Here is a 25659-nt window from a genome sequence, read left to right on the forward strand (position 1 = left end):
AGGATGATCTGAGGAATGGAAGACCTACCTTATGAGAAGAAACTCAAAGAGCTTGGCTTATTCAGTATAACCAATAGAAGGCTGAGGGGAAATAAGATTACTCTGTATAAATACATCAAAGGGATAAACACCAGGGAGGGAGAGGAGTTATTTAAGTTGAACAGCAATGTGGACCCCAGAACAAATGGATATGAACTGGCCATCAATAAGTTTAGGCTTGAAATTAGGCAAAGGTTTCTAACCATCAGAGGAGTGAAGTTCTGGAGAAGCCTCCCAAAGGGAGCAGTGGGGGCAAAAAACCTAACTGGCTTCAAGACTAAGCTTGATAAGGTTATGGAGGAGATGATATGATAGGAATGCCTACAATGGTGTGTGGACCATCGGCAACTGCCTGTAGCAAAAATCCCCAACTGCTGAAGACGAGACACTAGAGAGGGAGGGCTCTAAGGGTATGTCTACACTACGAAATTAGGTTGATTTAATATGTCGATTTTTTAGAAATCGATTTCATACAGTCGATTGTGTGTGTCCCCACTTAAGACCATTAAGTCAGCGGAGTGCATCCACAGTACCGAGGCTAGCGTTGACTTTCGGAGCGTTGCACTGTGGTAGCTATCCCACAGTTCCCGCAGTCTTCGCTGCCCATTGGAATTCTGGGTTGAGCTCCCAATGCCTGATGGGGCAAAAACATTGTCGTGGGTGGTTCTAGATGCATGCCGTCAGGCCCCCCACACACACACCTTCCTCGCTCCCTCCATGAAAGCAACAGCAAAAAATTATTTCTCACCTTTTTTCCTGAGTCATTCCCTTCTTTAAGGTTCGTCTAATGGAGATTCAGTCCTGTCTGGAATATCAGGCAAGCCTACCAAAGAACCAGAGAGGCAAACAGCCGCTCTGTGTCAGAGCCCCAGACACCCCGTTTCTATGATGAGCTGCATACCATTCTAGGGGGTGCCCCTACAACTACCCCACCCCTGTGTTTCCCTCCTCCCCCACCTCTCCTGGGCTACCTTGGCAGTTATCCCCCCCCATTTGTGTGATGATTAATTCATCATTTGTGTGATGAATTGATAAAGAATGCATAAATTTGAAATAACAATGACTTTATTGCCTCTGCAAGCGGAGATCAAAGCGGGGGGTGGGGAGGGTGGTTGGCTTACAGGGAAGTAGCGTGAACCACCATTCTGCACTTGCTCAGCCTATAGTTGAACTGTTCCTTACTACTGTCCAGGCTTCATGAGCCATGGGAGCAAGGGGTAGGCTGGGGTAGGTGCGACTGCGCGGTGCTGCCGACTGGGAGAGCAGCCTGAGGCAGAAGCCTCCAGCTGGCATGATATTCCAGGCAGGACTGAATCTGTATGAGACAAAACTTAAAAAAGAGAATGGCCTGGAGGCATTCCCATTTTTGTCCAGGCACCCCTGACTGACGTCACCGAGGCCCGTCAGGAGCACCCATGTCTGCCCAGGCACCCCCGACCAACCTAACCGAGGTTGGCCAGGAGCACCCACGGGACGATGACAACAGTTAGCAGTCATATTGTACTGTCTGCCGTCCACAGGGCAAGGCAAGGGGATGCTGCTGTGTAGCACTGCAGTACCACGTCTGCCAGCAGCACCCAGGAGACATACGGTGACAGTGAACTGAACAGGCTCCATGCTTGCCGTGGTATGTCGTCTGCACGGGTAACCCAGGAAAAAAAGGTGAGAAACGATATTTTGCCGTTGCTTTCATGGAGGGAGGAGGGGGGACCTGACGACATGTACCCAGAACCATCCATCTTTTTGCCATCAGGCATTGGGAACACAACCCAGAATTCCAATGGGCAGTGCAGACTGCGGGAACAGTAAGCCAACCCTGTAAGCCATGTCATCAGTTGCCCCTCCCTCAGTGAGAGCAACGGCTGAGAATCGTTTCGCGCCTTTTTTCCGCGCAGACACTATACCACAGCAAGCATGGAGCCCGCTCAGATTGCCGTGGCAGTTATGAGCACTGTAAACACCACGCGCATTATCCTGCAGTGTATGCAGCACCAGAACCTGCAAAAGCAGGTGAGGAGGTGACGGCAGCACGGTGACGAGAGTGATGAGGACATGGACACAGACTTCTCTCAAAGCACGGGCCCCAGCAATTTGGCCATCCTGGGGCAATGGGGCAGGCTCATGCCATGGAACGCCGATTCTGGGCCCGGGAAACAAGCACAGAATGCTGGGACCGCATAGTGTTGCAGGGCTGGGATGATTCCCAGTGGCTGCGAAACTTTCGCATGCATAAGGGCACTTCCATGGAACTTTGTGACTTGCTTTCCCCTGCCCTGAAGCGCAAGAATACCAAGATGAGAGCAGCCCTCACAGTTCACAAGCGAGTGGCAATAGCCCTCTGGAAGCTTGCAATGCCAGACAGCTACTGGTCAGTCGGGAATCAATTTGGAGTGGACAAATCTACTGTGGGGGCTGCTGTGATCCAAGTAGCCAACGGGATCGCTGAGCTGCTGCTATCAAGGGTAGGGACTCTGGGAAATGTGCAGGTCATAGTGGATGGCTTTGCTGCAATGGGATCCCCTAACTGTGGGGAGGCGATAGACGGAACGCATATTCCTATCTTGGGAGCGGACCACCAAGGCAGCCAGTACATAAACCGAACGGGGTACTTTTCAATGGTGCTGCAAGCATTGGTGGATCACAAGGGACGTTTCACCAACATCAAGGTGGGATGGCCGGGAAAGGTACATGACGCTCACATCTTCAGGAACTCTGGTCTGTTTGAACAGCTGGAGAAAGGGACTTACTTTCCAGACCAGGAAATAACCATTGGGGATGTTGAAATGCCTATAGTTATCCTTGGGGACCCAGCCTACCCCTTAATGCCATGGCTCATGAAGCCATACACAGGCACCCTGGACAGTAGTCAGGAGCTGTTCAACTTCAAGCTGAGCAAGTGCAGAATGGTGGTAAAATGTGCCTTTGGACATTTAAAAGTGCGCTGGCGCAGTTTACTGACTCGTTAGACCTCAGCAAAACCAATATTTATTACTGCTTGCTGTGTGCTTCACAATATCTGTGAGAGTAAGGGGGAGACGTTTATGGTGGGGTGGGAGATTGACGCAAATCGCCTGGCCGCTGATTACACGCAGCCAGACACCAGGGTGGTTAGAAGAGTGCAGCAGGGCGTGCTGCGCATCAGAGAAGCTTTGAAAACCAGTTTCATGACTGACCAGGCTACGGTGTGAAAGTTCTGTTTGTTTCTCCTTGATGAAAACCTGCCCCCTGGGTTCACTTTACTTCCCTGTAAGCCAAATGCCCTCCCCTCTCCTCCCCCCTTTGATCACCACTTGCAGAGGCAATAAAGTCATTGCTATTTCAAATTCATGCATTCTTTATTAATTTGTCACACAAATGAGGGGATAACTGCCAAGGTAGCCCAGGAGGGGTGGGGGAAGAGGGAAGCACTGGGTAAGGTGGTGGAGGAGGGGAGGAGGGAAGGACAAGGCCACACTGCACTTCAAAACTTATTTATTGAATGCCAGCTTTCTGTTACTTGGGCAGTCCTCTGGGATAGAGTGATTGGGTGCCCGGAGGCCCCCCCACCGCGTTCTTGGGCATCTTGGTGAGGAGGCTATGGAACTTGGGGAGGAGGATGGTTGGTTACACAGGGGCCGCAGAGGCGGTCTGTGCTCCTACTGCACGTCCTGCACCTCAGCAATACGCCGGAGAATATCAGTTTGATCTTCCAGTAGCCTGAGCATTGCTTCCTGCCTCCTTTCATCACGCTGACGCCACCTATCATCTTGATCCCGCCACCTTTCCTTTTGCTCCCGCCACCTGTCCTCGTGTTCATTTTGTGCTTTCCTGCACTCTGACATTGTCTGCCTCCACGCATTCTGCTGGGCTCTTTCAGTGTGGGAAGACTGCATGAGCTCAGAGAACATTTCAGCGCGAGTGCGTTTTTTTCGCCTTCTAATCTTCGCTAGCCTCTGGGATGGAGATGATACGGGGAGTGTTGAAACATTTGCAGCTGCGGGAGGAAAAAAAAAGGAGAGTAGTATTTAAAAAGATACATTTTAGAGAACAATGGGTAGACTCTTTCACGGTGAACCAAGCTGTTAACATTACATAGCACGTGTGCTTTCTTTACAAGGTCGCATTTTGCCTCTTATATTGAGGGCCTGCCAGTTTGGTGTGAGAGATCACACACACAAGGCTGGCGGGCAACAGAATTCGGCTTGCAGGCAGACATGGTAAGCCACAGTCTTTTGGTTTCTTTAATCTTCATAACACGTGGGAATGGTTTCAAACAGCAGCGCCCTCATGTCCCATATCAAGCACCCGTTGGGTTGGCCATTTAAAAGGAGGGGCTGCGGTTTTCAGGTTAACGTGCAGCACAAACCCAACTAAACCCCTCCACCCCACTCTATTCTCTGGGATGATCGGTTCACCCCTCCCCACACCGCATGGCGCACAGCGGGGATGATTTCTGTTCAGCCACAGGCAAACAGCCCAGCAGGAACAGCTGCCTCTGAATGTCCCCTTAATAAAATTCCCCTATTTCAACCAGATGACCATGAATGATATCACTCTCCTGAGGATAACACAGAGAGATAAAGAACGGATGTTGCTTGAATGCCAGCAAACACCGGGACCATATGCTGCCATCCTTTGTTATGCAATGATTCCAGACTACGTGCTACTGGCTTGGTGTGGTAATGGAGGACGGAATAAGGCTGCCCTCCCCAGAAACCTTTTGCAAAGACTTTGGGAGTACATCCAGGAGAGCTTCATTGAGATGTCCCTGGAGGATTTACCTCCATCCCCATACATGTTAACAAACTTTTCCAGTAGCTGTACTGGCCACGAGTGCATCCTAAGTCTTCAGGGCAAATTAATCATTAAACACATTTGCTTTTAAACCATGTACAATATTTACAAAGGTACACTCACCAGAGGTCCCTTCTCCACCTTCTAGGTCCGGGAACCAGCCTTCGGTGGGTTGGGAGGGTACTAGATTCAGGGTGAAAAACAGTTCCTGGCTGTCGGGGGAAACGGTTTCTCTGCTTGCTTGCTGTGTGCGATCTTCAACCTCCTCCTCCTCATCTTCCTTGTCCCCAAAATCCGCATCCCTATTGCGTGAGAATCCCACACAGGGTGAGGTAGTTGTAGGGGCACTCCCTAGAATGGCATGCAGCTCATCATAGAAGCGTCATGTCTGGGGCACTAACCCGGAGCGGCCGTTTGCCTCTCTGATTCTTTGGTAGGCTTGCCTCAGCTCCTTAAGTTTCACGCGGCACTGCTGCGGGTCCCTGTTATAGCCTCTGACCTTCATGCCCTTGGAGATTTTTTCAAATGTTTTGGCATTTCGTCTTTTAGAATGGAGCTCTGATAACACGGATTCGTCTCCCCATACAGCGATCAGATCCAGTACCTCCCGTTCGGTCAATGCTGGAGCTCTTTTGCAATTCTGGGACTCAATGGCCACCTGTGCTGATGAGCTCTGCATGGTCACCTGTGCTGATCAGCTCGCCACACTGGCCAAACAGGAAATGAAATTCAAAAGTTTGCGGGGCTTTTCCTGTCTACCTGGCCAGTGCATCTGAGTTGAGAGTGCTGTCCAGAGCTGTCACAATGAAGCACTCTGAGATAGCTTCCAGAGGCCAATACTGTCGAATTGCGTCCACACTACCCCAAATTCGACCCAGCAGGGTCGATTTCAGCGCTAATCCCATCGTCGGGGAGGAGAACAGAAATCGATTTTAAGAGCCCTTTAAGTTGACAAAAATGGCTTCGTCGTGTGGACGGGTGCAGGGTTAAATCGATCTAATGCTGCTAAATTCGACCTTAACTCGTAGTGTAGACCAGGGCTAAGTTACTACACAGAATTCTTTCCCAGGTATCTGCCTGGTGGGTATTGCCCACATACTCAGGGTCTAACTGATCTTCATATTTGGGGTCAGGAAGGAATTTCCCCCCAGGTCAGATTGGCACAGACCATGGGGGTTTTTCACCTTCTGCAACATAGGGTATGAGATCACTCACAGCTTTAAACTAGTGTAAATGGTGAATTCTCTGTAACTTGAAGTCTTTAAACCATGATTTGAGGACTTCGGTAATTCAGCCAGAGATTAGGGGTCTTTTACAGGAGTGAGTGGGTGAGGTTCTGTGGCCTGCAATGTACAGGCGGTCAGACTAGATGATCACGATGGTCCCTTCTGACTTTATTAAAAGTATCTGAGTAAGAATATACATTACGATTTTAAACCTAACCAGTGTCCCATAAGTGACTTGCCACAAGATGTCAGAACTTGTTAGTATTAGAGCTGAGTGGGTCTAATATTGATTTAATTTTCTTTCTTGATATAGGAATTAGATACAATGCTCCTGTCAGATATTTCTAAGTTATTATCTACAAAAACCACTACAGTTTTCAGTTGCCTACGTAGCCTCTTGAATCATGGTTAAAGTCCCTCCCCCAATCTGAAATAGCGTCCCTGTGGGCAGGCACAGAATTTGTCGTCATCCCCCCCCCCCCCCACACACACACGTGTGGCCCGATTGGCCTGACTGGAGCCGCCCCCCAAAAATAGAAGTCAAACTACACCTATGGGGTCTCTGGCTCATCTAACACTGACAAATCCCTGGAGTCATGGAATTCTGCGGTACTGAGTGGGTTGGTAACAAAACAGCAGTTGATTTGGGCGGTACCATTGGTTTGAAGTGTGTAGGTGTCGGGGTAAAAGACACGGGTTTGATTATGTCAGTACCAACAGAGTTGAGTGGGAAGGCAGTATTGGTAAGTCTGAAATAGATGGTGCTGATCTGGAGGCAGACGGTATTGGGGCCTTACTGGTGCCAGGTTTCTCTGAAATGCTTCAGGATTTCCCTGTTCTGCTAGTACTGAAGGAAGAGTTTTTCACCTCCAAGGTACTGAGTGGAGAGGTCAAGCCCTTCGACACCACAGACCTAGCAGATCAGAGCTTCTTGAGAGATTGAGCTCCTTTTCTTTTAAGCCTTCCATGAGTTGTCCAAGATCTTCCCCTTCTTAAGTGAGACCTTAGCCAAGTGGTACTGGATCTGTCTAATTACAGACGTATGGGAGGCAATTTCTTGACCTGACTCAGAAGCTGGGCAAAGGGAGTGCTCTATCAGAAGCAGTTTCAGTTTGATCTTCCAATTCTTCTGAGCTCTAGATTTTAGAGCCAGGAAAAAAAGTTACACTTTTGGGAGATATGGGACTCTCCCAAGCAACGAACACAGCTAGAGTGGCCATCAGTGATTGGGATAGCCTCCCAACAAGAGAGCAAGGCATGACTAGCCAGGCCAAATAAGCTCCCCAGAAAAAAAATGGGAAAGAAAAAAGGGAGAGAGGAAAAACAAACTTCTCACATCTAACCAATTCTATAACAACTAACACTGAACTAACTAAACAGTAACTATAAAACATGCTGAGGCATCCATGAGGTGGACATGTTAGAGCTCTGTCCCAGGCTGAGGTGATAGAGAAGAAATTGAAGACAGTTCACCCACACAGCCCTATATATTCTCAAAGAACAGCATGAAGTTGTATAGAGTGCATGTGTGGGCAGAATGAATACTGCTAATGGAAAATCTCTGATCAAGGACTCAAAAGGCAGATGAGCACCTGAAGTGGAGCACCCATTGGGACACTACTTAAAGAACAGTGTTTTCTGCAACTATTACCATCTGGAATAGCTTTCTTGTATCTATCTGCCTCATTGAGGCGCCATCTCATTTTAAATCTCATTAATAACTTTCTTCCTCTCCCTATACTTCTTAACTTCTTTCCTTCTATTATTACATTAGGTAGCACTTTACAGTAATTACAATCTGATGTAGAAGTTGTATACAATGTTAAATGAAGCTGTACTGATATTTAGAGTCTTAAGTGTATGAATATAGAACATTTTATAAAGGAAAGAGGACAAGCAGTTTGCCTGTTCCTGTCCCTTAAAATTTGAACTCGCAACATATTATTTTTTTAAATATTTGTTCAATTGTTTTTCAAAATTATATACCAGAGCTCTTCTTCAGCTTGGTACAGCTCAAAAGCTAGACTCATTCACCAATAGAAGTTGATCCAATGAAAAGATAATACCTCACCTACCTGGTCTCTCAGATATTATAATTATTATTCAGTTATCATGGTACACTGAGGGCCACATTTTCAAAACGTTTCTTTGATTGCTCCCATAAAATTTTCAAGACTATCTGTTTTGCAGGCACAAAACCCTGTATTTTTAATGCAGAACATTAATTGCACATGCAAATGATAAATTGCATATGAAAATTATTATTCTGTCTGCATAATGGAAGTGTTTCCTAATTTTTTTAGTACACTTAAGAAGGCACACAGAAGATTTCATCCTTGCTATCCATGAATTAACTAGCAACAGAGAGCAGCTATAAACTTAAACACTTACTAAGGAGAAAACTACATCCAGTTGCCTCTCCCTATCACTGATTCTAAAGAAATGATGAGGGTTCTTAAGATTCAGGAACCATATATTTATGCCAGTGTTCAATAAATCAAGTGGAAAAGTTAGGGATGATGGAAAGGGGAATCCAGCCTTTCTGACTTACTAATGAGGGTGAAAATAAGTTAACAGAAGAAGTAAAGTATTTTTTTTAAAATGGCAGCATAAAGGTGGAAGGAAGAAGTGGAGACTGAAATCATTATTATATTCAGAAAATAATCACCAAAGCAATGTGAAAAGGGAATGATAGCAAAACATATACAGTACAAATTAGTATAGGCAAAGCTGGTAGCATCACCAACAGTTAGGGTTGCCTAACACTCTCCATTGTAAGACCCTGATTTCACTTGTTTATAGCTTTGACAAACTTTAATTGATCAAACTAAAACTTTACACAACGTTGGTCTCAGTCAGTTTTGTTTTTTTTTTTTTTTTTTTAAGTTTCAGCTAAATACTTCCACTATTTCTGAGACCAATTTAGGGAAAAATACAGTTTGCACCTCCATGCTTTGGAGCAAGGGCTTGAAATTTGACACAGGGGATGTCATGCTGGTGACACGGATCTGCCTTTTGCTGTTCATGTAAAAATTAACTGAAATTTGGCCAAGTTATAAGCCTCTCAAAAATCTCAATTTGCACATGTTCAATACAGATGTGTTAAAGGTTGGCAGCTAACTCTACTAAGATTTTGTCTGTTCCAAGCATGCTCCATATCAGAGCTCCAGGGGCAGAGAAAGATTTCCCCTACAATTAATCTTCCCAGCAGCTAGGGGCTGTCACAGTATGGGCACAGGAAATGAAAGCAGGGAAATGGTTTCTCAGTGTTCCTGCTGCTGGCACCCAGGAAACCTGGAGTAATAATAAGAGGAAGCAGCCTGAGGCAGGGGTGGCTTTAGTGTGGGTTCATTTGCACTTACAGAAATCATGAAACCAAAGTGCCAAACTTGAGTGGGACTTCGACTACATGTGCCACACATCACAATGGTCAGAGCGATGAGCCAGCCCCAACCCTGTGGGACAGGAGTTGCTGCTCAGTCTCCAGACCCTCACCTCCTGGGCCTTTCCTCCACACTGGATCTGGATTAGGGTTGCAGTGCCAGGGTGGAAGGTGCTGCTATGGGTGGTTGGTGGTCCCTTGACTACAACCCAAAATCATGTCCAAGAAGAGTTTAGTATAGTGCACCCATTGAACTGGGAAGCTACATTCACTGCTGAGTGGAGGGAAGGTAGAATGCTGCAGGAGCCAGAGGGTAGGAAGTAACAAAAGAGAAGCAGGAAGAGCTAAAGGATGGAGGGAAGCAGAAGGGGACAGAGGTAGGAGAGGAGAACAGGAGCCACTGGAAGAGTGGATAACAGCAAAAGGAGGAGATGGGGCTGGAGGGTCTATAGGTACAGGAGGAGGACGAGGAAAGGAGCTAGAGCATTTGGGAGGGGATGAATAGGAACAGAACAGAAGGGGGCAGAGACAGACTGGAGCAGAGGAGTCTATAGCCATTAGAACACACTCCCCTCCAGAACTTATAATTGATCCCAGGAGCCCTGTCTCTACATTCCTTGGATATCAGCGCACAAGCTGTGAAATCCACTGGCAAAGTGTATAGCTCATCCCCCTCTAGTGCCTGCTACCAGTTATTCTATTACTTCAAGCGATAGGGTTCTCTGTTGTGGATATAAAGGTTCAAACCCGGTTGACCAAATTTACAGGTTGACATGGTTCCACATGACAGAATTTATGAGGGGGTTCTTTCAGTTTTGTTTTTATTATTTATTAGGAGATTACATTAAAAAAGGTTAAAAGAGGCCCTGTGGAAAAAATAGTATGTGATCATGTAATTAAAGATTGTATCATAATACACAGGCACAAGGGAACCAAAGTAAAGCTCTGTGGGCAACCTTGATTGTTGGAATTCCTAAATTTTGAGTTTCACTTTGCCACCTTCACGTTCTTTTAATATGTAAAATTTTCTAAATATGGTAAGGAAAAAGATTACTTTTGTGATACATGTGAGAAAGGTAGATAAGCTACCTGCCCAATCCTGTTCCTAGGGAACAACTCAGCAAAGTGGGGGCAGAGATGGGCGGGAAATGGGAATCCCTCTTGGTCAATGGTCCTCAAACTTATTCGATCATGCCCCCCTTCTTTGTGTCTGTAGTGGTTTATACTCCTCCCTTGGGCACCCAACCAGTAGCCGCTGCTCTCTGGCCACCCAGCTTTGAAGGCAGCACCGCTGCCAGCACTGCCGACAGATATAGTATTACCACCCTTACTTCTCCGCTGTTGCTGGTGGGGGTGCCTGGCCAGTAGCCGCCACTTTCCAGCCACCCAGCTCTGAATGTGCACAATACGTTTTTTTTCCCCTAAAGCTTCTCTCCCCACCCTGAATATATTTCTGCATGCCCCCCAGTTTGAAGACCTCTGCTCTGGCTCAGCCCCATCTCTCCTACTCACTGGTCAGCTGCACAGTAGGGAGTAAATTACTTCATGAAAAAGGTGAAGTAACTCACTCTTCTCTCAGAGCAAGGAAAGAACTGTGTGTGATGGATTGGGTCAGAGAAACCCTCCTGGGGCTGCTAAGACTACTTCTGCCCCTAATTTCTCTGCCAGCTTGGGACTCCAGCACCCTGTCTTCTTGAGCCAGACATGCCAGTCTGCTCCAACACAGACCCAGGGTCTGAACCACGTGCCCCAAAGCTGCAGACTTAACTGAAAGCAACTTAAGAAGTGTTCCTGTCTTTAACACTCAGATACCCAACTCCCAATGGGGTCTAAACCCCAAATAAATCCGTTTTACCCTGTATAAAGCTTATACAGGGTAAACTCATAAATTGTTCGCCCCCTATAACACTGATAGAGAGATATGCACAGCTGTTTGCCCCCCCAGGTATTAATACATACTCTGGGTTAATTAATAAGTAAAGTGATTTTATTAAATACAGAATGTAGGATTTAAGTGGTCCCAAGTAGTAGCAGACAGAACAAAGTGAATTACCAAGCAAAATAAAATAAAACATGCAAATCTAAACCTAAACAGTAAGAAAACTGAATACAGATAAAATCTCACCCTCAGAGATGTTTCAATAAGCTTCTATCACAGACTGGATGCCTTCCTAGTCTGGCCACAATACTTTCCCCTGGTACAGCCCTTGCTCCAGCTCAGGTGGTAGCTAGGTGATTTCTCATGATTGCCAGCCCCTTTGTTCTGTTCCACCCCCTTATATGGCTTTGGCACAAGGCATGAATCCTTTGTCTCTCTGGGTCTGCCCCTCCTCCCCCCCTTTTAAATGGAAAAGCACCAGGTTTAAGATGGATTTCAGTATCAGGTGACATGGTCACATTTCCTGTGAGACTCCAAGCCTTCATTTCTCCCAGCCTGACTCACAAGAAGGCCTGCCTGCAAACAGAGCCATCCACAGTCAATTGTCCTGGCTGATGGGAGCCATCAAGATTCCAAACCACCATTAATGGCCCACACTTTGCATAATTACAATAGGCCCTCAGAGTTATATTTCATATTTCTAGTTTCAGATACAAGAGTGATACGTTTACACAAATAGGATGACCACACTCAGTGGATTATAAGCTTTGTAATGATACTTTACAAGAGACCTTTTGCATAGTGTTATATGACTCTAACCAAATGAAATAAAGAGGTTAAAACTCTGATAGTGTAACGGGCAGCAGGCTACCACGAGACCAAAATATATTATCCCTATGGGGAAAAGTGGTAGTTTGCTATTCTGATCTATTATCTCAGTAAAAATTCTCCAGAGTCCCTTCATTACTGCAAACATGGCTGTACTGGGCTAAACTCCTTCTGTCCTAGACTAAACCCACAGTTCGTAGTGATTAGGGTGTGGTGAATTTATAACAACTGCAATTGCACCAAGGGCCTGGAGGCTTCTGGTTTAGATACTGTGCAGCAGCCATTACACATGTAGTATTATTTTTTAAAACCGTTGTGCCATTTAACTTTTAAAATAGATCAAAACAAAGGTAAACATTTATCAATGCAAACATTTTTTGTATAATGTTTATAATACACTTTTGTCAAACAGGACAAAGATATTAAATAACTAAAGTATATTTCTTCTGTGAAAGGCAGAAAGAAAATCGTTCAGAAAAATCTAAAAAGAAAAGCATTAGCAAATGTACACTAGAATCTTTTGCAATATAACTGAAAAATAAAATAGGTGTGACTATTAGCCTTTAATTATAAAGACATAATTGCAATACTTAAAGATGAATCTCCATCTATTTCTTTATTTTAAAATCAAGAAATACTCATATCTTAGCATGGCAATGCTCACGATGTCTCTAAAGTAATAGTTTGACTTTGTCCTTTATTGACTATGTTTACAACCAATGAGATGGTTGAAAAAAATGTATTTGTGTATGTCAAAGATACTAACCATCTATTTGCTTTCTTTTTTAATTTAGTGAAAGCACCGGTATACTGACTGAAAAGCAGGTCAAAGCTACATCCCTCTTGGTAAATGATAAATCAATCTGTTAAAAAAAGACTCAGATAAACTCACTTATGGGTGTACATCTACATGTCTGCCTGCTTTCCACATCACGAGTCACTCTTGCAACAGTTTTTGATATGGAAGGATATACCGGTAATAAAATAAACACAATAGAAAATAAAAGTTGACTATAGACAATTTCTGCCTTATTAATTTGGTAAACAATTGTATTTTTTGATAGATAAATATGTGACAGTTGTATTCATTGTCCCAATGTACCCATAAGAACTAACTTGTCCAAGTCTAATATATGCCCCAAATATACACACTACAAACTTCCATGATATTTATGATACAAAATCTTGGCGGATAAGTGTTCTTTTGTATGAAAGTGGGTTATTTGCTTTTATAGATGAGTAAGAATTCTTACAATGAATAATGAACAGTTGGAAATAACACAAAGAATTGGGAGTTCAAAATAATGTTAGCACACATACCCTTCTTACACGCAGTTCTTCTACTGCCTCTAGTAAACTTGTTTTAAAATCTAACAGTTGAATAGAAAGCAATCTGTCTGAAGAACTTTGAAAAGTATAAGCAGGTGTCATTGTCTTAAAGTCTCTATCCATATTTAAATTCTGTATCTGCAATATACAAATTTATATCATCTTTTAAGATTTAGCCTTTAAAGACTTTCACGTTCTGAAAACTTGCAAGTGTTGAAAACGATATAATAATTTAGCTATTTAAACAGCCATTTGTAAACTGTGAAATTAGGCAGTAATATTTAATTTGACAAAAAATGAAATTCCTTGCTTATTGCTTATTTTAGAGTTAATATATTTAATTTTGATTTCTTATTTATTCTTGTAGCAGGTACATGATATAACTTGAGATCTTGCTAGCTTCTAGTTTCTTTTATATTTGTTCCTAAAGATTTGCCAAAAAAGTTAGAGATATACTGAATACTTTTTTCCAGAAAATATAAAACCATTAATGATTACACATTAGTTAAAAATACAGATGGTATTAATAAAAGGATGTATGATGATGGTAGAGGACAAAAGATGTTTTTAATCACTATCTCACCATATCCCATAATTTTTTCTCTTATCTTTTGCTTCGAGTCTCAATAATAAATACATACATACATACATAAGGTGTGAAATAGGGAAGGGACATAAGATCCATGTTTATGCACATCTGGTAGCTCAAATAGCCTACAGCACTGACATGGGTAGGCTGCAGCTGCTATTTCAACCTAGGAAAAAGAATTTAATTGCCAACCCCAAGACTTCAAAAATCATGACTCAAGCCTAAATAAATAATAATAATCAATCGTCATCATCATCTTAACATTGGCTTAAAAATCGTAATTTTTTTTAAATGTACATTGGGGCTTTTTTCCCCCCCATAACCATGACTGCAATAAACTTACTTTTTTAAAATGAAAGCCGAGATTTTCTAATGGTCATTTGACTACAGGAACTAGGGCTTTAAGTAAAACACTAAATATGATATAAAATTCTCACTATAAAATTGCAAGACTTGGCAACACAGTCGCTGCAGGGGCTGACATGTAGCACTGCTCCTTATGCTGATTTGGCAGTGGATTTCATCTACTCAACTATTCCCCTCTCTTACACACAAGGAATCGTTTGTAGTGCTGGTCTCACACACCAATACAGATTCATATTACTGCCACTATTGGGGCAGCCTGTTTGGGGTGGAGATGATAATGGTGAGTTATAGTACTTTCCTCAGATTACCCAGCATTTTGCCTTATTTATGGAACAGGAGTAATTGTAGATATAGTGGATGCACTTCTAAAATTTTTCTTCTTTTTGAAAGATATGTTTTATATCAGCAGCCAAAAATAGCCAGAAAGCAGAGTGCTCTAGCAACACCTCCTCCTTACTATACCAGTTAATCCCAGGACCACACTTAGCACCTCCCTATGCTGGGACTCCAAAGGTCAGGGGGGATGGAGGAGGAGAAAGAGTACAACAACATGGGATCCTCCTGGGGGAATTCCCAATTTGTGTCATGAGGCCAAAACATGAGCCAGAAACAGTGCCTAAAGCCTTGTTAACTGATGGCTAAAACCATAATATAAACACACCCTGAGCTGCTTGGGGAAGGGATTGTAGGTGTGATTCTTTTCTCAATTACACCACTGCAAACCAGGAGTAATTCTAAGGGCTTGGCTACACTTGCAAGTTACAGAGCAATAAAGGAGCCCCGGGCGCCCTAGCTCACTCCCCATCCACACTGGCAAGGCACGTAGAGCGCTCTGTCTCCACGGCTACAGCGCTGCTGATACTCCACCTCGGCGAGAGGAATAACGTTTTTCTGAGCCTTGGCTACAACGCACGGGCGTCAGTGTGAACGAGGTGTTGGGTTACTGCGCTCTGATCGGCCTCCGGAAACATCCCATAATCCCCTTAAGTCAAGTGGCCGCTCTTGTCATTGTTTTGAACTCCTGTAGGAATGCGGAAATGCCCTTTCAAAGCTCCATTTCTGACAGCCGGCATGCAAGCCATTACTGTGGAATGCTGTGTGTGAGAGAGGTGTGGGGGGGGGGGTGTTTGCTGCTGTCTGAACTTACAAGACAGCATGCTGACATGCTCTTAGCCTCCCATAGCCCCACTCTCTCTCCCCCCACATATACACAACACACTCCCTATCACACTTCACCCCACACCCCCCATTTGAAAAGCATGTTAAAGTCATTTGCATGCTGGGATAGCTGCCCATAATGCACCGTTCCCAATGCTGCTGCAAGCGCTTTCCCTACTGCACTCTCCGAAGGCTGGTTTAACTCACAGCGCTCTATATCTGCAAGTGTAGCCATGCCCTAATGAACTCACTGAAGTTACACAGGGGCGGAGGGAGAGGAGAATCAGGCCCAGTATTGTCTTCTGTCTTATACAGCACCAAGAATACAGTCAGCACTTAATAATAAATTATCAATAATTTTTAAAAGTACTTATGTTTTCACACCATTAACAAAATATATGTAGAATTAAAGGACCAAATTTTCCAAGAGTAGAAGCTGAAATCTGCCTTCAGAATCTGTGTGTAAAAAAATGTATCCACATTAAGTACCACCATCAAGTGGCTGTTTGAATATGCAAACACATATTGTGCTATTAATCAAACTCTGCGCTTTCATTTACACAGTTACACATTCATTTTTGCACACAAAATACAGGCTTAATTAAAAAAAACTAGCACTAGAATTCAGGACAGACCAATCCTTATTTAGTCAAAACTCCTACTGAATCCAAAACTGCACAATCAGCCCTCCCAATAACAGATGCAAATAATTTCTTTCTTTCCTTCATTACTTGAAATGACCCCAGATTTCAGGGGTACACCACAAAAATATAAAGCAGTACAAGGAATACAACTTTCTAGAGTTTTTAGTGTTAGGGAGGTAATCAACAGTTACATAACTAATAAAGACCCTACTCTCATGTCATAGTAGATGGACTCAATAGTTTTCTATCTTTACGCGTGCTATGCCCTGATTTAAGACAAGATTTTGTGACTATAAAGTAAAATGAGGAGACCTGGTACATGCTCCAGTGCCAATACCAGTCACATAGGGCTAACTCTTTGGGCTAGATCCACAAAAGTACTTAGGTACCTAACTACCTCTGTAGGCACCTAATGTCTACTGACTTTCCCAAAACTACTGCTTAGCTGCCACCTAACCCAGTAGATGACTAAATATTCCCTATGAATATTAAGTGCAAAGCCACTTAAATCCTGGCACCACCCCCAGCTTAACAAATTGCTTGGAAGTTGGAGCCCAAGCTCACATTTAAGTCCCTGCAGGATTTTTAAACTAGGCATTTCACCCATTGCCTACCGGATCAAGCCCTACTCAGGCTTTCTCAAAGCATGCCTACTAGACCAGACCTCCAAAGAGGGGAATTTTAAAGTGTGTGTCCCAGATTCAAACTCCTACTTTGCCTGATTTGACACAGGGACTTGAACCCAGGTTTCCCCATCTCCTAGAAGAGTGCCCTAACCTCTTGGGAGGTGAAGACCTGGGTTCAGGTCCATTGGATATTCTAGGGTGGGTCTCTCTCGATCTCTCCTGTTGAAGCTGTTCCACTTTGTATAAATAATTAAATATGCATTGGACCAGATGGACAGACTGACTCTACAGCCTGGTGGTTCAGACATTTCCTATTCTAATGAAGATTTAATCATTTATACAAATTGGAACAACTCCACCAAAAGAGAATGAGAGAAAGACACCCACAGAATACCCAACAGCCTGGTGGTTAGGGCATTCTCCTGGGAGGTGGGAGACCCAGATTCCAATCCCTGCTCTGCATAATTTTGAGCAGGGACTGGAACCCAGGTCTCCAACCTCACAACAAAGTGCCTTAACTATTGGGCATAATGGAGGGGAAGGGGTATCTCTCTCTGATTTTCCCCAAAAAAGAGGTGAGGGAGAGAGTTCATGGCTCTGAGTCCCTTGGATAGACAGGAGCATAGAAGCCCAAATCAATGGAAGTTAGCCACCTAAGTATCTTTATGAATCTAAGCCCCACTGCTTTCCTCTGCATTTTGCTCCTGGCTAGCTTAGATTGCATCCCCAAACAACCTGCTCCCCTCTAAGGGCACCTATCTTAGGCCCCTAACTATCCTCCCATGCATTATATGGGGAACCTGGGTGCCTATCTCAGGCCTGAGGATTCCACTAGGCAGCAGGATGCCTAGGCACTGAAACACTGAGTGTTGCAACATCTAAGTCCCTTTGTAGATTCTGAGCTTTGGAATTCCACCAGCTTCAGACACAAGGATGCTAATCCAAATAGGAGAATCTTGTGTATGGTATGTTTAGAGAAAAATTAATTCTTGTGGAAAAATTCTGTACACAAAGAAAGTGATGGACTAATTTAGGGCCCAATCCTGCAAAGGCTGATGCATGTAAGTAATCATGCAAGTAGCCTCACTGAAGTCAATGGGCAAAAGTTATATGTGTTAGTCTATGTAGGATAGAGTCCAATTCCTTGTTCATCAAAAAAGCAGTTTTGGGAATTATTTTGTCAGCGATTTTTTTTTTAAATCAACTTTATCATTTTTAAGGGATGGAAGAAAATGGAACTGAGGCATCCACTTGCCAGTTGATCCCAACTGATCCCAGCAAGGGCACTTGACAAGCAAAACTTCACATCCCGAAGTCAGTGAGTCAAAATAAAAGCTTTTCTGAGTGGAAGCTCAAAGATTTCACTCATCCCTCCGTTGTGAAGTACCAATTTCTTATGTATAATCTGCACTCATTTTGCAACTGAGAGGTCAGGCAAGCCTCCTTTGAGACTGCCACAAAATGCTCCATAACAAACCACTGGAAACTGCAAAGGTATGATGCATGCTATACCCTACTCCCTCTCCAGGCTGAGTGTGATACTTGTGTGACCCCCCGCACCAGTCAGAGGAATATACGATAACTTGACCATTTGCTCTATAATTTGTTTGACTAGATGATGTGCAGCAAAAAGAAAAGCATGCAAATATAGTGACAGAAGACATCTGATGAAGTTTAAATTAATAATTTCATATTATATTAAATTACTAAAACATGTTTTAAAGATTTAAAAACATCAGATGTATTCTGGAATGACAGATTAAATGTCTACTATAAACATTTCAAATTAATACAACTGTTTAGAAGCCACAAGATAAACAATACTGCGTGTTGGTTAGTATGATAATACAGAAATTGTTTCTTGTGCAACAAAAAATGTCCCTAAAGAAATGTACGCTCCTTCTATTCTTGGCCACAAACATGTTTGTCAGAATTGGTGTAAAAAAAACATTTAAAAAGTTTACAATGTGCATCTTTAAGACGACAACATTCTGAACATTTATTAAAAATTACATCTTAAATACCCTACACTAGAAAGTAAGTAAGCCTATGAGCCTGATAAGGGTCAGGGTAATAACACAGAATGGACAAATTACACTGTCATTCCACTTAAATTATTTAAGTTATTTAATTTGACCTGTAGATAGTCTCTTGTCTTCTCATCATGCCTGACTTTTAAGTGGGAGGTCTTCATTCATGATGATCCTTTAATGGAAGCAAAGCTTTCTCCATTTAACCCATAGTGTTATCAATCATGTACAGGGATAAATGAGCCTGTAAGATTTTGCCAGTATCACAAATGACACTGTGACCGGAGGCCAACATCTTTATTTGCTTCTCCAGTGATTCACTTCAGCAGATATTAACCAATTTTATAATCCATGAAAGGCAAAATTAAAGGACACCATCCATAAAACAGAATAATTCCTATCAGCAACAAAGTGATGTCTGTATTATCTTATAAATTATATGGCCATACAGTGTGGTAATGTAATGAAGTAAAGATGGTAATAATCAAATGCCTAGGGCAAACGCTAATATGCATTTAATCACACAGCATGAAGCCATTTGTCACTACACTTGAATGCATGTGTACATAAAATACACGAGTCACGTCCTTATTGTTATAGTATAACAGCATTAATTTCACACTATCATTTTACCACAACAACAACTGGTAGGTTTTGATATTAGATAAAACTTCTGAACACTACAATTGATCAAAGTATCTTTTAAAAGAAATAATGATTTAACAGTACAAATTTATTTATTTTTTAAATTAAACAAATTTGTCTGAAAAACTTCTGCTTTTTTTTAAATATTACAGTAACATTTTTATACAAGAAACTCAGATACCTTTGGTTATGCCCTGTATGGCTTTTTATGACACTTCTGTGCAAGCTGAATCAATTATTAAATGTGTAGTACCTCTTCATACATAATTATGCACATTTATTTGGTTGCAGGTGAGTATGTGCTCACTGAGAAAAAATATGTAAGGCATTTGCCCTAAGGAAACTGGATGTTTTAATGAAAAATGCTTGTAAAAAAGTTATATCCCAGTGAAGTGCGTGCAGGTTTAGCAACCAATCCTGCTCTAACTGAAATAAAGAAGTAAAGATGTTAAGGGGGAAAGTTTTCCCAGATGAACCTGCTCCAAACAAATAGCTTCCAACCCCAGGGTTGCCCATAGGCACATGGTTACCCCATTCTTGTGTTACAGCTATGACTGTGGAAAATATTGAGTCCATCACCAATGGGGGCACTTGGGGAATTAGCCCCCTGAGCAGGATGAAACAGCAAGCAGGCTGCAGCCCCTGGACGGGGCAAGGTAAGCAAAGAGTCTATAGGTCTTACTTCCCTCTGGGCTGGGACGTACAGTAGGCAGCAGCCTCCTCAGTGGGCGGCAGTTTGGCTTCCCCCAGGGTCTCTGCAGTCAGTGAGTTGCCTGGAGTGTAGTCCAGGACTTCAGGCTTTACCGCCAGGAGCATCGCGGGTACCTCTGCAGGAACCGGCAGTGTACATCCTTCCTCCTCCATCGCCCATCCCGGATGAGCTGGACTGCCTCCTTTTATCTGGCTTCTCCACCTAGAGCATGCTCAGTAGGGGAAAGAGGGCATGGCATCCTGAGCCCACAATTGGTCTGCTCCCAGCGGCTTAGTGCGGGGTTGGTACACCCCATCATATGTTCTGATATTCTATTTTTAATTAGACAAGGTGAGGTAGAGTGGCTATTTGCTTCCTAGTGGCCATACCAGCAAGGCAGAGGGTGCCCCACGAAAAAGACTGTATGTACACAGGGATAGTCCGGGAAACTCCAAAGATCTCTAGGAAACTTTTGTGGAGGTACTCTGCAATCTGTTGCAGGTTTCTGGAGAGGGCTGCCTTATTTCTTCCACCGCAGTAGGACACTTTCCCACGCCATTCCAGTATTAATTCGGCTGGCCTCGTGGCAGTACACAACATAGCAGCATAAGGACCCAGTCTGCACCCAGATGCTTGTGGCATCTGTTCCTTGCCACCTTGGTTACCCTCAGGAGAGTGACATCAGCTAGGGTCACCTAGGGAAGGCAGTGGTAGTTTTCATTTCAACTGCTTAGCCCGCAAACAATACTGCATGTGCTCTCCCCCTTCAGGATTTCACGCCCCTTCACCCAAGGTTTCCAAAACATGGCTGTAGTTTGGGTGGCAGGGGCCAGCATTGACCTTAGTAACTTCAAGCCTCTGGCGACGGCTAGCAACAGCAGCACCAGGGGAAATGGGGGGAAAGCGGGAAGAGAAATGTTGTGGTGCCCACTCGCCACTGCACGCACATGCGTGCACACTCACACATACATACACGTGACGGTCCGGCACTCATGCATCAGGGCCATACTCACCATGGCTGGGACAGCAAACTGGTTCAATAAATACCTTGTTTAAATCAAAATGTTCTGCCTTAACGTCCATGAAATAAGGGGAGTTATTTTTATACAGCAACTCTGTACTAGACCCTAGGTTTGCATTGAAAATGGTTGCTTTGTGCTTTCCATGGCTTACAGATGAAAGTGTAGTCTTCAGCTCTTCTTCCATACCAGTGGAGAGGCTCTCCCAGACGAGACAAAGGGGAAAGAGAATGCGTGATGACGTTTCACAAAATTATGAACACCTCTGGGACAGCAGACACTGTGCAGAGATCATGGAGCATTTCTCTCTCTGAAAAACTGGACATGGACATTGCAACCAGGAGAATGAGCGTGGCATGAAGCAGATTCTGGGGATTCTGAAGGAACAAACAGACATGTTGAGGCATCTGGTTGACCTTCAGGAGAAACACCTTGAGGCTATACTCCCTCTGCAGCACAACATTCCAACATCGCTGTATTCCCCTTCTCCCTCTCATTCCAAGAGGCATGGGTGGGAAATGCAATATCCCTTCCACTCAACCCTGGGGCACAGTTCTAAGAATAAAAGTCACACAATGATGTGACAGACAAAGCCACTGTGCTTTTAGAGACAAGATGAATGTATTTTTCCTCTCCCAGTTTTATTCTGTCAGGTTTCCAAAGTTAAATTCTTTTTGTGATCTTTAAGTTTCAGTATATTTATGCAATAAAAGCCCATGTCTTGAGAATGAAATCATCTTTATTAATTTAAAATGGGTGGAAGGGGAGGGACCGGGAAACTGAGGCAACAGAGGGGATGTGCTGGAGACAAAAACCCAGAAGTCACACCAAGGTTCACACTATGGAAAGGCACAATACAGAGAAGCAGCGCACATTACATTACTGAAACAGGTTTTTAAAGCCTCCCTGAAACATAGTACTCCATGCTGAGCTCTTCTTATAGCCCTACTATCTGGCTGCTCAAAATTAGGAGACATCCTCCATGCCCCTCTCCTGTGAAAACTTAATAAATGTGTCTGAAAAACTTCTGCTTTTTTTAAATATTATAGTAACATTTTTATACAAGAAACTCAGATACCTTTGGTTATGCCCTGTATGGCTTTTTATGACACTTCTGTGCAAGCTGAATCAATTATGTGAAAACTTCTCTCCCTTTGCCTCACAGGTATCATGAAGCACACAGCAGGCAGTTATAACCATGGGGATAGTGCTATAACCTAGTAAGCAAACTGCGCCAGTGACCCTTTACACAGCCAATGGCACATTCCACCACCATTCTGCACTTGCTGAGCCTATTGTTGAACCGATCCTTGCTGCTGTCCAGATGTCTGGTGTATGGCTTCATAAGCGTTCCGGAAAGGAAGTTCCTGCTTGCAGCTTTCTGAACAGACTTATGTTCTTAAAGATGCACATTACATGCACCTTCCCTGATCATCCCATGTTGATCTCAGTAAAACAGCCCCAAGTGCTTGGTAAAACAGATCCACCAGTGCTTGTAACACCATTGAAAAGTATCCCTGTTTATTTACACCTCTACCTCGATATAACGCTGTCCTCGAGAGCCAAAAAATCTTACCACGATATAGGTGAAACCACATTATATCGAACTTGCTTTGATCCGCCGGAGTGCGCAGCCCTCCCCCCCAAGCACTGCTTTACCGCGTTATATCTGAATTCCTGTTATATCAGGTCGTGTTATATCAGGGTAGAGGTGTACTCTTTGGCAAGGTGGTCTGGTGCCAAGATAGGGATATGCATGCCATTTATTGTCCCAGCACAGTTAGGGAACCCCATTGTGGCAAAACCATCCAGTATCTCCTGCACATTGCCTGGAGTCACAACCCTTCTTAGCAAAATATAATGTGATTAATGGCCCTGCATACTTGGATCAGAACATCCCCCAAGATGGATTTACCAACTCCAAATTGATTCCCCCTGGCCAGTAGCAGTCTGGCATTGCAAGCTTCCACAGAACGATCGCCACTCACTTCTTGACTGTCAGAGCATTTTAGTGTTTTAGTGTAGCATGGACAAGCACTACTGACTTTATTACTGCGGTGGCTAGATGCCAACTCAAGTCTGTAGTGTAGATATGCCCTGAATTTACTGGAGGGGACCAGTGAATCATAAGCCTCGAAGTAAACTTTCATAAAAGGCCTATCTAAAATTAATTTTAACAAACTAAGTAATGCATTTACTAGAAAATCTCAGAAAACTCAGTGTTTACTAGCAGATTGCATACTGTAAATATGGGGAAGATATACTGTCTTCTTCATACAAAACAAAAGGTTGAATCTCTGCTACAAGTGAAAAAGTGAACCCAGTCTTAACTAGTAAGTTGCAACTAAGGCTAAAAGAGAAATTTAAAATTTGTCAATTTTTTTTTTCAGATTCTTCTATACAAGTGCAGATGTTGGGGTTACACTTCTCCCTGCCAGATGATGGAGACCTTTTGATTATGTCACTCTACCACTTATATGAAGCTGGCAACCATAATATCCTCAGAGAGCAGTGATCTTGTAAAATGCCCTAATACAATAACTGTAATAAGAATTTAACTATTTGGAATTATCCAAAGGGACAGAGATACATGTATGACTGATTTTTAATTTATTTTTTAAAATTATGAGAATGCTGTATAATGTATTAAACTACAGGAGACAGATCCAGACTATTGTAAAATAACTTTAAGAGAGGAAATTAACAAATACTAAATTTCCCCTTCCTTACATTTTTCTGCACCAGTACAGAATCAGGCATAGCAGAGCTCAGCTCTAACACACCCTGCTTCCATCCTTCACTCTGCCCCTTCCTTTCCCGTAAGCCAAGGATGGGGGTGGCTAGATGAGATCTTTCGGTACATCCAGAATTTAAGTGAGCACCAAGAGCATAAACTTGAGCACAGATGACCTAGCCAGCATCCCCTCAAGATCCTGCTCAGTTACCCTAGACATGGACAGCTCAGTCTGAATCTGATCAATTTTCTTTGCAAAACAAAACATAAGAGAAGGTACTTAGGTCTGCTCCTGGGATAAAACAGATTTAATAGGATATCCAGTATATTGAATAAATCTACTGTTTCAGGTTTTGCAGGTGCTATGGTGGAGGCAAGAAACAACTTCTTTACGTCCTGTAGAGCCACACTATGAGAACTTAAGAAATCTTTGTTGCAGTTTATCATCTTCAGTTCAGGATTTCTGCCATTGGCACTCCAGCTGTCTTGCATATTGCTTCATCTCTCACAGATAATTAAGCAATCTTCATCCCACAACCTGTGCTTTCAACTAAGGTCTTCCTGGCTGTAAAAGGTTATAGTAAAGGGCAAGGAGAAGTGCCACTTCCTTTGCTGGTAGGGATGGTCAAAATCTCCTTTTAGGAGGGCAAAATGACAAATGCTTTAAGGAAGTGTGTGCTATGATGGTCAAGAAACCATCTATTGATGCTGACAATCTGGTCAATTACAGTCCTGATTCTATTAGTGAGAAGGTAGTGGCAAGACAACTCTCAATTGTTGGTCAAGGAGATTTGAGATATTTTTGGTGATCTGGTTTATCTGGCTATGGCACTGATACATAACAAGTGCACACGCTAATATTAGATCTATCAGCTATCTTTGATACTACTGAGCATGAAGTGTTGCTGATTTGCTTATAGTCTAGAGCAGGAATAAACTAGGCTACCTAGAGGTGACATTGTGCTTTTCTCTCTTGGAGATTCTGGAGAATAATTGGGAGTAAGGAGAGGTTACATATATGTACAGGAACTGGAGTTCTTCAGATGCTTTTTCTCTATGGGTACTTCACATAAAGATGCATGCACTCCTATGTGCTTTTGATTAGAGGTTTTTGTCAGCAGAGCCTGCAGGTCCACACCTGCACCATACACATCCTCATGCTCCGGTACAAGAATATATAATGGCTTTCAACTGCCTACCTGAGAGACCACCTCTCTTCCTCTGCAAGAAGTTCTCTTTAATAGTTCGACTTCTTGTGAAATCTTTTGAAAGCTAGTTAACCTAGAAATCCAAATGATTAATTTAAGTTCTCCTAATTTTTTTCTACCACATAAGCAAATTTCATAGACCTACTGAACACCAAAATGTATTTACAATACCCTCAAAATAACTCCAGAAACACTAATTTTCCTTTAATATAATGTAGTGTATCTAAAGGTCACAAATATGGTAGGAACACAATTACAACTTGGGAAGGGCCTTTTCAAGCATACATAAAATAATTTCATTAAATTTTTCACAATCCTATTTAACCCATTTCAGAACAAAAAATAGAAATATAAGACTATCTTAGTTTTATCAAAATTTTAAAATTGTATATGGGACCCATAACTTATTGATGTGAGATGATTTAATACTCCCCTAACTTCTGCCCACATTTTATAGAACTAGAAACATCTACTGAGATCTTTTTACAGAAAC

The 25659-nt window shown here is 43.0% G+C and overlaps 1 long non-coding RNA gene across 1 annotated transcript in view; it reads left to right on the forward strand.

Annotated features, from left to right (window-relative positions):
- LOC117877122 overlaps positions 1-18449 on the forward strand; it is a 24099-nt gene extending 5650 nt beyond the window's left edge. The window contains exons 3-4 of the long non-coding RNA XR_004645620.1: positions 12922-12973; positions 18060-18449. This is a non-coding gene — a long non-coding RNA (uncharacterized LOC117877122). The remainder of the gene's footprint in view (positions 1-12921; positions 12974-18059) is intronic.
- Positions 18450-25659: the final 7210 nt, after the last annotated feature.

Source organism: Trachemys scripta, chromosome 4, assembly GCF_013100865.1.
Source record: "Trachemys scripta elegans isolate TJP31775 chromosome 4, CAS_Tse_1.0, whole genome shotgun sequence".
Taxonomy (NCBI): Eukaryota; Metazoa; Chordata; order Testudines; family Emydidae; genus Trachemys; species Trachemys scripta.